This window comes from Tasmannia lanceolata, unplaced genomic scaffold, assembly GCF_043159265.1.
Source record: "Tasmannia lanceolata isolate RefF3 unplaced genomic scaffold, GAP_Taslan_0.1 ptg000002l, whole genome shotgun sequence".
In the NCBI taxonomy this organism is placed as follows: domain Eukaryota; kingdom Viridiplantae; phylum Streptophyta; class Magnoliopsida; order Canellales; family Winteraceae; genus Tasmannia; species Tasmannia lanceolata.
The window spans coordinates 566,199-580,796 of record NW_027518679.1 but is presented as its reverse complement, the minus strand read 5'-3'; positions in this window follow the sequence as shown (position 1 = coordinate 580,796).

Genomic DNA, 14,598 nt, shown 5'->3' with positions numbered 1-14,598 from the left:
CCTTTTATACGCTCAAAAAGATCCAAAGAACACTCCAATAATTCTTGATTATATGATGCCTTGGAGAAGAAGAAGAAGTTCAAGAACCCCTTTTGTGAAGAACACTTGAGAGAGAGATGAACACACTTGAAGAGAGGAATGAATTCCAAGGAGGAAGAGAGAGATGGATGAATTTTCTAGAGCTAGGCCAAAGGTTGTGGTTGTTTTGTTTTTATAGAAAAAGTTAGGGTTAGATTGGATTTGGAAGTTTTCAATGTAAGGACTCTTACCTTTAGTTAGTTTCTAATTCTCACCTATGGCTTGCTTTTCCCTTACCTTCTAAATTGTATTTACTTCTAATATTGATTTCTTGCAAGCCAGGCAATGCTAAATTATACAATGGAGATCCTTCAAGATCAATCTAGAAGCCTTCTTACATAGGAAACTAGCTTTTATGAATGATTTTCGTCCAAAAAAGGTTGCCCGACGTTTGAGCTCATTTTTGACCTATTTAGAGGCTGATTCAAGAAAAGTCATAAACTAGAAAATTGTAGATCTTTTCGAGACGTTCGAAACAAGTATAATCATAATTTTTTTGACAAAAAGGTAAAAAGTTATGGCAGTTTTAGTAACCTGACCATACAAGCCCTTTCTAATTACAACTCTTCCTTTATTATTTTTCTAAAACAAATATGATGTCACCAACCACCTCATCTCATGGTTGACGTTTTTGCATGTGGCCACCTCATGTGGGGCGCCCACTTATGTGGCCGACCCACATGGGTGGGACCACAAGGACCCCACCTTGTGGGGTTTAGCCCAATAGGCCTTATGACATGTATTTAGTGTTTTTTCAATAAAAATTCAATACAATCCTTTAAATTCAAAATTTTTAATGATGAACCCAACCCATATGATATTTATAGTGCACCCCTAACACATGATCGAACCATCTTTTTTGGAAAAATAACTTTTCGGACTAAAATGCCCATATTTGACCATTACACATCCAAATGTGACCAAAATACCATCAAATTGGTTCACCCCTAAAGGAAAAAATAAGAAAAATGGAAAGCCTTTGTAGTCAAACTTCAAAAATATAAACTTTTAAATTTGGGTCCTTTCGGTGAGCAATATCAAACAGGATCATTTGGTATCCCCTGAAAATATCCAAAATGCCCTCAACACTCAGAATTTCCAAATTAAGTGAAACCCCTGAGAAATTCTAAATTTAGTAGGTTTTCTAAAATTCAGGAAATCATTCATAATTTGTCAGACACCTTTCGGGGATCAAAAGAATTACACAGGAAAAAACCAAATTACCCCAAAGTGCAAGAATTTGGCGAGACTAGGGAAAACCCTGAGAAATTTCAAAAATAGCAGATTTTCAAAAATTTGTGAACGGATTCAAGATTTCTTAGACAACTTAGGAACCAAATATGACATGTCAAAAATGTCTAAAATAACCCCGAAGTGCAAGACTAAGATAAAACCTTGAGAGATCTAAATTTAGCAGGTTTCCTAAATCTAATTTGATTTTTCTTAGCTGGTTTGGTTTCTGTCCAATTTATTTATATAGTAATCCCTGTTTTATAGCAGCCTTCATATTTTTTTTTGAAATAGGTTAATGACCTGTCCACCTTATTAATAGGAGGTAATTCAAGTTCTGTAAGGCAATGCCTTGTGAATTTTATTGATGAAAGGATTTGTTCATGTATCTGTAGTGCTTTCATCCTTGTTTGTTTGTGCATATAGACTAAAGGTTGCCTCTCATTTTTAAGTAGTGGTGTTTTTTTGGATTATATCCTTGATAATTAGAATATTAAAGAAAGTCGTGATACAGGGAGTAGTATAGTGTTTAATTAATAGAAACTCTACTTTGTAAGATCAAGGTAAATTAGGTTCAAGTTGTGATACTTGATGGTTTAGTTCTTCATTTATATTGATGTGCATGTGAAATTTTATATATTTCAGCCCAGAATCATAATGATATACGTGTGGAAATTTAAATGAATGAGATACAAAACCTGGACAATTTTTTTATTCCTACAGGGTTATCGTGTATGCATTGTCCAAGTACGTATCATTAAAAAGAAGATTTGAAATAATTGTGTTAGATTCTTTTACAGCTTATCAAATCATGTATATGATTTTTACTATCATCATGTATTTATGCCTTTATTGATGTTCACATGAATGGAATAAGTGCTGTTATGTTTAGGGAGATAAATGTAATTAGTTCTGTACATCATGGACAGTCACATTGCAATTTGACATCTTTGTTGATTGCTCACCCCAATAAGGGACATCCGGGTGTCATTTTGCTGATCTTAAAGATCAGCACATTTTGCAACACCTTACAGATTCATCTCTGTTTTCTTTTATCAAAATCTCAACCACATAGTTTCCTTATTGGCATGTTCTCAACTCTTTCATGTGTATTTTGTACAAAATTGGCTTGTCATGTGTATGAAATATTTGAACAGGGTAGTACTCGCATTGATCCCATATTTCACTAGGAAGGGTCAAATAATACATGCATTAAGTCTACTGTTGCCATATCCTTTACTCTTTTGACATCATTGTTTCATTTGTAACATGTGTGCCTTACCGACAAGGGTGAGTTAATATGTCGGTCTTATTTATATTGCCTAGAAGTTATCTTTAGTTTAGAAATTTTTTAGTAAGAGATTAAGAGCTTAGCATCAATCTTTACGCTTAAATACCAATTCTAGAAAGTTAACCCCTTTAGTGCAGGGGCGATGAAGGCATTAGCCCAAGCCCATCTGTAGGGGACTTGCTCAGTCCTAGTAGAGTTTTCCCTCTTTTGTTTAGTAGGCTTGCCCAACCTCTTAGATGTTTTAATCATTTTTTAGAACCCTTCTCATTGCAAGGGCAATGAAAGAGTCATCTAGAACCCATCCGCTTAGGGAGACAAGCTATGTCTCAGTAGAGAGTCATACCCTTTAGAGAGACAAGCTATGTCTCAGTAGAAAAAGCCCATCCATAGAGGACTTGCTCAGTCCTAGTGGCACTCTCTAGCACTCTCCTCTTTTATTTTAGTACACATGTTTAGTCTTTTAGATACCCTCAAGTCATTAGTAGCCCTTTCATTGCAAAGGGACAATAAAAAAGTTATCTAGAGCCCCATTTTTAGGAGACTACTTTAGTCTCATAGTGGTTTTTCACCTTTTAGGAGACATACTTTGTCTCATTAGATTTGTTTCTTTTAGGAGACAAGCTATGTCTTGGTAGAAAAATCACACCCTTGAGGAGACAAGCTTTGTCTCATTTAGAAAGTTGTCCATTGGAGGCTTGCTTAGCCTCATTTGAAGAGTCTCTCTAGTTGGAGACCAACTTGGTCTGTGAGTTGCTTTGGCCTTAATCGTTGCAAGGGCGATGATAGGAATACTTGGAGCCCACCTTTGTGTGTAGGAGGTATGCCTTGCCTCATTTTATAGAGCCCCTACTTGGAGATAAACCTTGTCTCATTTAGAGGATTTTTCCTTTATGAGGCTTACCCAGCCTTATGTTAGAGTAACCCCTTTTTCTTCTAGCGAGTCTTTGACTCATTTGCCCATCATCCTTTTAGTAGCATTATTAGAGAGTCTTTGACTCATTCATCTTTTAAGTGGTATTATTAGAGAATCTTTGACTCGTTTGTCCTTTAGGTAGTATTATTAGAGAGTCTTTGACTCGTTTGTCCATTTAATGGTTTTATTAGAGAGTCTTTAACTCATTTGTCCTTTTAGCAGTATAACTAGAGTCTTTGACTCATTAGTTCTTTTGGGTAGAATTATTAGAGAGTCTTCGACTCATTCGTCTTCTAGGTGGTATTATTAGAGAGTCTTTGACTCATTAGTCCTTTAGGTGGTATTATTAGAGAGTCTTTGACTCGTTTGTCCTTTTAGTAATTTTATTAGAGAGTTTTTGACTCATTCGTCCTTTAGGTGGTATGGTTAGAGAGTCTTTGACTCATTCGTTCTTTATGTGATACTATTAGAGAGTCTTTAATCATTCGTCCTTTTGGTAGCATTACTAGATAGTCTTTGACTTATTTGTTCATCTCCTTAGTGTTGTCAGTTAGGAGTTTCTCCTTAGTGTCGTCGTCGCTCTTCTTCTTTAGGGACTAGCACAGTCTCATTAGAGCTTTGCCTTTTGGAATCTTAAATCATTTTCTTGTCTTTGACATTAGCTAACCTGGTTTAGGGGTTTCCCCTATTGGCCCTAGGGTTTGGCCCTAGGGTGTTGCTTTGTGCATTCCCTTAAGTCTTTGACCAAATGGGTGAAAACAGTTAAAAATCAAAAAAACATCTAAAACATTTTAAAAATCCAAAAACATGGGAAAAACTTTAAAAACATAAAAAATATTGAAATATCTTAAATTTCAAAAACAGTTGAAAAATATCAAAAACCTTAAGTCATTTCGAAATGCTTTAAAGCTTTAGGAGCGTAGTAGGAGAGTTCGTTTCGAACTACTTTGGCTTGATTCTCTTTCACGTGGTACGTAGTGCAGCTTGGGATCTTTATCCTAAGTCCAGCCAAACTTTGTAAATAAAAAAAAACTTTTCAAACCTTTTGAAAGCATAAAAATCTTCTAAACTTTATTTTCAAAAAGATATTCCTTTAGAGTTAGGACTTTGTCCTAGGTAGAGAGTTCTTTAGAGTTAGAGGTTTGTCCTTGATGTATTGTTTGTTTGTTGCGTGCTTGTTTTAGAGTTAGTGGTTTGTCCTAGAGTTATAGGAACGCCTCCGTCCGGTCAGTTGGCGATCCACATCGCCGACTGATGACTAGAATAGGATGCGTTAGTCTGCCCTTTGTTTTCCTTAGGACATACAGCCTAGTTATACATAGGTTGTAGGAACCACCTGCATTAGCTTAGGGCTAACCTGCATTTAGTTAGAGCATATAGGGTGTCCTAAAATCCACAATCCACTGGAATTTAAATAATCGCATAAGAAGCTTTAATAACTAGTCGGGTCTTTTAGGTCGAGTCTAGGATAGAGGTCTAGATGTCTTAGGCATCATAGCTTAGAATAGGTGCGAAGAACTATGTTGTCTTGATTCTTGGGGAGGCGGGGATACGTAGGCTTCTGTGGATGAACATCAGACTATCCAAGGACTCGAGCTTAATCATTAGAGTCTTAGGATTTGTTGTGTTGTTATATTGTGTATTTTGTTGTGTTCTCTTACTTTCGTGCGCATACCTTATACCTTTAGCTGTAGCATGCATGTGTTTGTCTACCAGAACTTAGACACCCATTAGGCATGTCACTTATAACCTAGCAATGCTTAGGTGACACTTCTTTCATTTTTGTTGTGTTTGCTTATTATTTCATCTCCGAGTCATGCATGATTAGTTAGACGTCTTCTTGGGGATATTTCGTTCCCATTTCACATGATTTTGCCCAAAATTCTTTGGAGTTAATAAAAATAGCATAAGAGACCAAGTGTTCACACTCGGACGAATTGGGGGTACTCTTCGGACCTTCTCCATTCGTAACCAGGCACGATCCCATATATATTTCTGGTTATCCATTGCACAGAGGATTTGTTTTGGGTTCCATTACCTATCCATGGATGGCGACTCTGAGTTATTTTAGGTACGTCTTGGTTTCGAGCCCTGGCTCCGGATCAAGAGGTATGAAGTTTATATCGCCACTCGTGCTATGCTATGAGGGTGGCATCTGTTTCGAGAGTTCCTTGGTAGAGCTCTCCTTCACACGTGGATGATCCAAAGGCCGTTGGGGGCTCGTCCCCCACCTCTCCTCCGAATCGGGGTCCACAGGCTGGCGATTCTGCTGGGGAGTTCTTGAAACATTGCGTAACTCTATTAATATGCCATTTTTATTAATTTTGAAAAAATTTGGGCCAAAATCATTTTAAATGGGAACCTTTTCGTTTAGAAATCCAGGGGCACCAAGTAGGTGCATAAAACGAGGGATTCACACACTGCACAACATATGTTATCATATTCTTTATTCTTTATTTCTTTCATTATTTTTCATTATTATTGGCTCTACGAAAATAGATATGGTGCGTACCAGATGGGATGTCATTACCCTGATGGGACTGCTGGATCTATTTTCAAGCTATGCGTCGGTGCTGCAGCCGTAGATATTGGGCATACTTTTGTCTACAGCGGCCGATGAGCAATGAAGCATACTATGTATAACATTGGGCGTACTTTTGTTATGCATATTAAGTATGGTTCATATGCATAGTACCCGATAGATTGAGTCCAGAGCTCTACTTTGTTTTATATATTATGTATATACTTACTGACTTAGTGAAATCCAATTAGGAAGTACCCGTGTTGAAATATGTATATATTGCATTCATATAAGGACGAACATGTGTTGCTTACACATGTGAAGCCTAGAGTTAGGAGCTTTGTCCCATTTGTAGACTATGGTAGTTCATTTTATATGGCTATAACACGGTCCTAGTACACTCATCAGTCTACCTTGAGTCTAGATTTCCTTGACTCCGCTAGATTAGAATTAGGGTTGGTGCCCCTGGTTAGGATACATGTATGTATATATATATATATATATATCTATATATATATATATTAATTTTTAGATTAGGGTTCTCCTCTTAGTCAGAGTTCCTTATTCATTTCAATCGGTTATATCCATTATTTACTCATATCTAGATCTAGTCAGTGGCTTTTGCTTGCCATTACCTTGGCCATGATCTGTCCTTCGATCTGTTGATTATAGGTTTGAGCTATTGTCATATGTTCTCACCTATGGTCAGTCCTTCATTTGATTACCTTTCTCTGGTAACCATATTTCTTCTACCGATTATGAGCTTATTTTACCACCGTTATTCATATACCTTTGGTTGAGCTGTGGGGATCCTTTGTATAGCCGTTTTGCTGCCGAATTTTGTCCAGAACATTTTGAGCTTGACCGTTGTTCTTTAGAGTTAGGTAAACCATGAGTTTATCTTGTCACTACCCTTTTGTAGCACTAGCGCCATCATACAACCGGATTTTATACAAAATATTTTGAGCATGATCGCTATTCCTTAGAGTTAGTTAAACCATGAGTTTACCTTACCTTGACTTTCTTGTCTAATCGTTATGCTGCTGAATTTTTAGCAAAACATTTTTTAGCATGGCTACTATTCTTTAGAGTCAGTTTACCTTGAGAACTTCTGGTTTGATCAGTTGTATTTGCATCCTTTCAGTTTCACTAAGTTAGTGGCCTGTACATGTCGTTCTCGTGGTCAAAATTTATTTGTTACCCTTTGATGGTATATCTATTCTTTTGTTGTGTCATAGATTCAATTTGTGTATCTATTATTCATTAGGGTATATGTGTGTGTAAGCCCAATGGTTCCCACCTTGTCATTCCCATCTTCTTTTGATGATTCCAATATACAAGTGATTTTATTTTACTAATGTGTTTGATTGTCTTTAATTGTAGATCATGAGTATGTTTTATCAAGGTTGCTTTGATTGAGGCCAAGAAGCTCTCATTGGACCATATTCGGAAGGCCAAAGGCATTGGAGGTCCAAGAAGCATGAATACTTGAAGCAATGCGAGTGAAGACCATTTTAAGTCTTTTTTAGATTGTATTGATCCAAACCTAGTTTAGGTTTTAAGAGGCATAAATAAAGTAATCACACACCCCTAAATGATTAAGTAATTGTCCTTGTGATGTTCCAAGCCTTTGGAACCCTCATAACAATCCCAACCATGTATAAAATTGGAAGTACTTGAAGCCCAAAACAAATAAGCAAAACAGAATTGAAAACCAGCTGGAAATAGGCTTCTCGGAGCTCCAAGCTCAGAACTCCGAGAAAGTTCTCAAAGCTCTTAGAAATGGTCCAGGGACTAAAATCCAAACTTTTGTTTGTATTCCCGGAACTCTGAGAGAAATTCTCGGAACTCCGAGAATTTCTCGAAACTCCGAGACCACTATGTCGGGAAAAAATATAGCCGTTGGGTCTTAGACCCGCTAGACTGAAAACCCGCAAGGACAGTCTAGGCAAAAGTTAGGGTCATTCGCCCGCTAAGATGAAAACCCGAAAGGACGGCTTAGGCAAAAATCAGGGTGTTGAGCCTGCTGGATGGAAAATCTGCAAGGCCAGTCAGTCTAGGCAAAAATTAAGGCGTGCGGTCTGCTAAATCGAAAACCCAAAAGGGCGATTTGGTCATGGTAGGGACTTCACGAAGGACAGAGCTTTCTGGAAGCCAGTTGAATTTTTGTTTTCTCTTTAGTTCTTCTTCAAATGTCTGAGTAAGCGCCAACATAACTTCTTTTGTTACTCTTTGAGTTAAGGAGATTGAGATTAAGCAAACTAAAGGGATAATAACCATGAAGGAGATACCGAAAAAGATCGAAACACCTTTAAACATGGTATTCAAAAGACTCTAAGAGTGGTGACTTTTAATCATTTTAAAACATTTATCAGACTAAGAAGCAAATTTCAGTCTCTCTTAGTATTTGAGTCATATGTCTCTTAATGTCCTCGTTCATTAATTGTCAAAGTCTTTCTTTTGTCTAGTCGATGTCAATTTTCAGAGTCCTGTTTAGTCAGCATTCCTCCTAAAGCCGGGGTGATAAAAAATCAGAGACTCAGCAAAGCAGAGAATTTGTGGCCCCTGTGGATGATGTGAAATAGAGCAGTGCTCAGAGGTTGACAAGCTTTTAGCTCAGTTCCAGTATCAGCAAATGGCAGAGATGAAAGAAAATTTTGAGCAGAACAAGTTTCTTGTACCTGTGAAAAGCCTTGTAAACCAATTGTTTATGAGATGAATTTGTTGTAATCTCAAGTGTGCAGTAATAAAAGCCTGTGGCCCATTCCTTTTGTGTTGCTCTCCATTGAATTTTGCTATGGAAGTAATCATACTAGGGGCATCTTTTATGACTTACGTCATAAAAGATGTCAAGTAATAATTGATACTTGAGATTGATATTTTTTTCAAATAGAGACTAGAGAAGTTTGAACATTCTTTGTATTGAGCTTCTTAGTCAAGTTGTTCTCCTTTGGAGTTGAGTTTTTTTGAAAAACTTTTATTCCGGCGGAGTCTAGAATCTACTCCAGCAATTTTTAAACTTCAGTGGAATGCTTTGCATCTTTTGAAAAGGGGTTGGTACTTGAAAATTCATTCAAGTTACTTGAGTTCGATCTTTGACAAAAATCATGCATTTCAGTTACTCTTTGCAAAGAGTTGACTGGTTCATCAGTGAAATCATTAAGAGTTGATGTCTTCTTTCAGTCATTTTGAGTTTCTCAGTTTCCTTTTATTTTGAAGGTTTTAATAAGGATAGAAATTGACAAATTTCGTGTTCCACGATCTGGTCTTTTCTTTCGTTGTTTTGAAAATTTTTAATAAGGATAGAAATTGACAGATTTTGTGTTCCACGATCTGGTCTTTTCTTCCGTTGTTTTGAAAGATTTTAATAAGGATAGGAATTGACAGATTTCGTATTCCATGGTCTGGCCTTTTCTTCCGTTGTTTTAAAAAGTTTTAGGGAAATAAATTACCGGACTTCGTGTTACACGGTCTGGTCCTTCATTTGTTTTGAAAAAGAAGTTTTAACAGAGTTAGAAATTGCCAGAACCTGTGTTGCACGGCCTGGTATTTTCTTCAAATTTTGAAAAAAGGGTTTAATGGAATGAGAAAATAACCAGAATCTGTGTTACACGGTCTGGTCTTTTCTTCAAGTGTTTTGAAGAGTGTTTTAATAAAATAAGAAACTACCGGATTTAGTGTATCTGGTTGTTTTTTCAATTTTTTTTTTGAAAAAGTTTTAATAGAGTAAGAAATTACCGAACCTGTATTACACAGTTTGGTCTTTTTAAAAGATTTTAATAGGAAAAAATCACCAATCTGTGTTATACGGATTGGTTTTCTCTTCCTTCGCCTGGGTATTTAATACCCTGATGATTAGTAATGCAATGTCAAGTAGTGACTTGCATAATCATCGTTCCGCAATGTGCAGCTTCCTAACGAGTTAGGAGTCATGCATATCTGCGAAGAGGTTTGTGAGGGACTGTTTAGCATGACATACGAATATGGGTTTACGTGGAACTGTTTAACAGAACCGTGTAATCTGGAGTGATTCGCTACCTTGAAAGTGAGGAGTCAGAGTTACTCGGGTAGTTAAACAGATGTATTTTCAGCAATGATCTGTATAGCTATCGCCCGGTGAGAAGTAGTTTCGCCTCGGTAATAGATGTTTGGGTTTGGCTTAAATATTCGAGTACCCTGATAAGTGGTCGAGTAAGTTTTGGACTGATCGACTAGATAAAAAAATCTTTTAGTGTTGGGAGTTTTACTTGTCTTAGACAAGTTGCATTGTGGTTTCTAAAAAAATAAAATGATGAAAACTCTTTCAGTGTTTGGATTTAGACAAGTTGCAATGTGGATTCTAAAAAAAATGAAAAAATGAGAACTCTTTGAATGATTGATGTGATTGGTCTGTTTGTTTGGTTTGTGCTCTTTGAGCAATTACTGTGTTTACTTTGGTCTAGCTTGATTAAAAAAACAGAGTGTGTCTGTGTTTTATGATTGCTTGTGAGTCCTTGTGGACTAGTTTAGATAGTTGAGTCATGATTATTAGAGAGAGGCTATCTCTTTATTGTTTGCAGTATTAGAGTCTTATTATGAGTCACTTTATTGCTTTTACCCTTATGAATATCGTTTTAAAATCAAAAATCCAAAAATTTGCTTTGCTTTGTTTTAGGGTCGATCAAAATGTGTTGCATGTTCAGCTTTAGCATTTACGTGTCAAGCACGCTCTGCCAAAGAGGGGTATCTGTAGACACCCCATTTTGATCGTACCCCAAATAGTGTTATTTGGTTAGAAATCCTATTAGACTAATGTTTTAGAATCCTAAAGCAGTCCTAATGTAGGTCAGCGTCTTAAGTAGGTCCCTCCGAAGTCCTGTCGGGATCCGTCGAGGTTCGCTTATCAATCGAGCGTGGTATCCTAGTATAGTGTCAATAGGGAAGTGGATTATTGAAGCAAGGGCGTGTCAATATCAATCTGATGTGCAGCTAAATCAAAAGCCAAAATGTTACACCGTTTCTTACCTGGGACCACCCCTTTTAGAATTGAAAATAGCCATGAAATGTGCATAGGGGGGCTGTTCAAGTAAATTTTGGGGGGATAAATATATCATTTTTGTACGAAAGGGGGGTGATTTAGCTCGTTTGAGCTTCAGTTTGGCACGCCTATCAAATTTTGGCCCACCCATCAAAATGAATTGTGCCAATATCAGCACCTCCCATTTGATATATATATATATATAAACCAACGAAAAAAAATGAGAGGAGAGCATTTTTCGCTGAAACAGAGAGAGTAGAGCGAGAGAGGAGAGAGAGATTTGGGGTTTTCTATTTCTTCCTCCACCGATCATCTTCTTCGGTGAGATCCGGCCGGAATTCGGCCAATCCTTCATCAATCTTATTATTGCTTAGCTACTGCTGCCCTATCTTCATTACAACAATCACTAATTCCATTTTTTTCTTTAAGATCCAAACCCTAACCTCGGACTTCTCTTCTCCGATCCATTTTTCTCCGGCAAGGTTCCGAGCACCAGTTGGGTTTTCCGACTAATTTCCGATCGGATTTTTTTCTCTTTGTTTAGTTGATCTCTGTGCAATGTTTTTGAACTTTAGATCTTAGATTTTCCTTTATTTTTACCCCAAACCGAAACCCTAAATCATTTTCTTTCTCCTCCGGCCAAGCACCATTTTTTCCGGCCATATGCTTTCTTCGGCAGAATTTTCTCTGGCTATCTTAGCCATAACTTGTCGAAGCTTGATCTGCTATTTACTCATCACTAGTTTCAACCTTTAAGCCAAAGATCTGAGTTAGAACCCTAAATTCAAGCTCAAACCTTATTGTAAGCCCAATGGTTTCCACCTTGGCATTCCCATCTTATTTTGATGATTCCAATACGCAAGTGATTTATGATCACTAATGTGTTTGATTGTCTAAGTTGTAGATCACATTGGTGCTAAGACAACATTGCTTGGATTGAGGCCAAGAAGATCTCATTGGACCACATCATGAAGGCCAAAGACATCGAAGTCCAAGACAAATGAAGACTTGAAGAATCCATTGAAGATCAAAGTTATATTAGATTGTATTAAGATCCAATCCTAGTTTAGGATTTTGAAAGGCATAACTAAGTAAATAAACACACACCCTAAATATATAAAAGATTGTCCTTGTGGTGTTCCAACACCTTGGAACCCTCATAGCAATCCCATCTTGATTGAGAATTGGAAGCCCAAAAACAAAAGTGAAAATCTGCTCAAAATAGGCTTCTCGTAACTCCGAGAATTTTCTCGGAGCTCCGAGCTCGGAACTCCAAGAGATTCCTCGAAGCTCCGAGAAAGGGTCTGATGGGGCACAAATACGGCTACACTCCCAGATATCGCCATGTGTCATCCATGCACGAGCAGAGCCCAACCATCATGAAGAATGGCGTTGGAAAACGGCAAAGACCACACATTCATGACACGTGTCGCCCTCTCGCCACCCAGGCCTCATCATCACAAATTATGGAAGGAAATGGCCGCCAAAGCCACGCGCGCCGGCAAGACAGAGGGACGGCCCAATCCTGCAAAGGAAGGTTTTCCCTCCATAATGATGAAAAGAGCCGCACACCTCCCTTTAAAAGGGGAGAGAGGTTGGCCCTCTGGGAGAAGGGGAGGGAGACTGATTCCCCACTCCGCAACACCGAAAAAAGAGGCGAGGCAACAACAGAGGAGGCTAAGAGCTCGATCCTATTCTCCCTGCTAGTCCCCTCCGACCCACTCACTCACACACCCAGAAAAGAGCCCGCGCACTGGCCCTGGTAACCCCGATCGAAACTCCCTTCCCCCTCTCGCTGTTCTTTATATTGATTGGTCGAAGGATCTGACTTGGGTGTCGAAGTGGTCGTCCGGACCCACCCCGGACCCCCTGACCCCCTTTGTTTGTGATTGCAGACCCCGCTGAGGCCCTCTACCGACCGCGCGATCGCAGACCCGGATTCAGACGCCATCATATTGGCGCCATCCGTGGGACTCGTCGAGTACTGAACGCCTTATGGCGATGAGAAACCACACCCAACAGCAAGAAATAGGGGTAATGACCCGAAGCCAGCCTCAACGCGCACAAACCAGCACCTCAACCTCCCAAGAACCCAACTCACCGCCCTCGGGCCGACACCAACCCTCCTCTAGCACGCCGCAGATGGTCCCCACCATGGAGATGTTCAACGAACTTCGCCAAGAACTACTCCGACGCTTGCCTCCTCCGGCCCCGGAGTGGCCTTCGACAACGCAGGACCAGACAGAGGCCTATGACGACGGCAACGAGGAACAACCAGGGGAATGCCATCCCCGGCGAAAGTGAGCACCGACTCGCCGGACACCGTCCCCATAAGCAAATAGCCCTCTACCCCTTGCAACTATGGGATACCAGCGAGACAGCGGGAGGCAGGTGTGGGACCCGATCCCGCGAGAGGGGTGGGGCGCGAGCCGCCACGCTCTCTCTTGGTCTCTCATACCCACGCGATTAGCGTGTGCATTTTTAATATTGATTTTAATTCATCTTTTATGTGAACTTGGGATCACTGAGGCAATCCGAATTCCACACCAAAGAGACTGACAGAGTCGCCACCTAAATGTGGGATCTAGGACCCATTATTAACCAGAAATCTAGACTCGCTACCTGGTTACGAGAATGGAAGGTATGGGGAGTTATCAACCACATGCACCATTCCTGCCCGATAATCGGTCTTCGATTCCAAAAGCTAACTCTGTTAAATTTATTTTAAATGGCTCATTTAACTCTATGTTAGTGTGCGAACTATGTGACATGCATCCTATGATCTAATTTCAATGTAGATCCTAAGTGTGCATCTTGATTACTTTATTTGTTTGAATTCAATCTAAGTGAAAGTTCTCCTAAAATTCTAATTTCATGGAAAATCCTAAGTGATTTGATTAAGTATTTACAAGAAAATTAATATACAAAACACCACAATTTGTTGTAGTGCCGACTCGCGGTTGGTATGCCATCAGACATCCAAGCTGCCTACGTACCCAAGCCTCACTGGGATCAGAGTCGACGTAGTTCGGTGCACCTAAGCTAAGCTACTTATGCCTAACTCGACTAAGACACCGACCTAGACGGGATTGACTGTTTCAACAGTTTTAGGAGAAGTTATTTCATTCAAGTTGAGGATTTTATTATCCTATGATTTCATCTAAGATGCTATATGATTCTTATCTAAATGCAAGTTATTCCTTAGACTAATGCAGGTTAGCCTACATCCTAATTTACTAGGCTTGTCCTAGGAAAAGATTGGGCGACTAGTGTAACTAGACCTATGGTACGGTTGCTATCCATAGCAAGCGTCCGTGATGAGGCTGGACTCCTAACTCTAGGACTCCCTAAAACCTAAGACTCCCTAAAACCTAGGACACGACCTGACACCAGTGTTCCTAAATTGGGCTCTAATGGTTCTTATATCGGAAACCATAATCCAAAGGTTCCTAGAGACTCGAGACAAATCGATTCAAGTTCTTGAAGTTAATGAATTTCAGATTTCAAGGATTTTCAGTTTCTGAACATTTAAGGATTACCAATGGCTC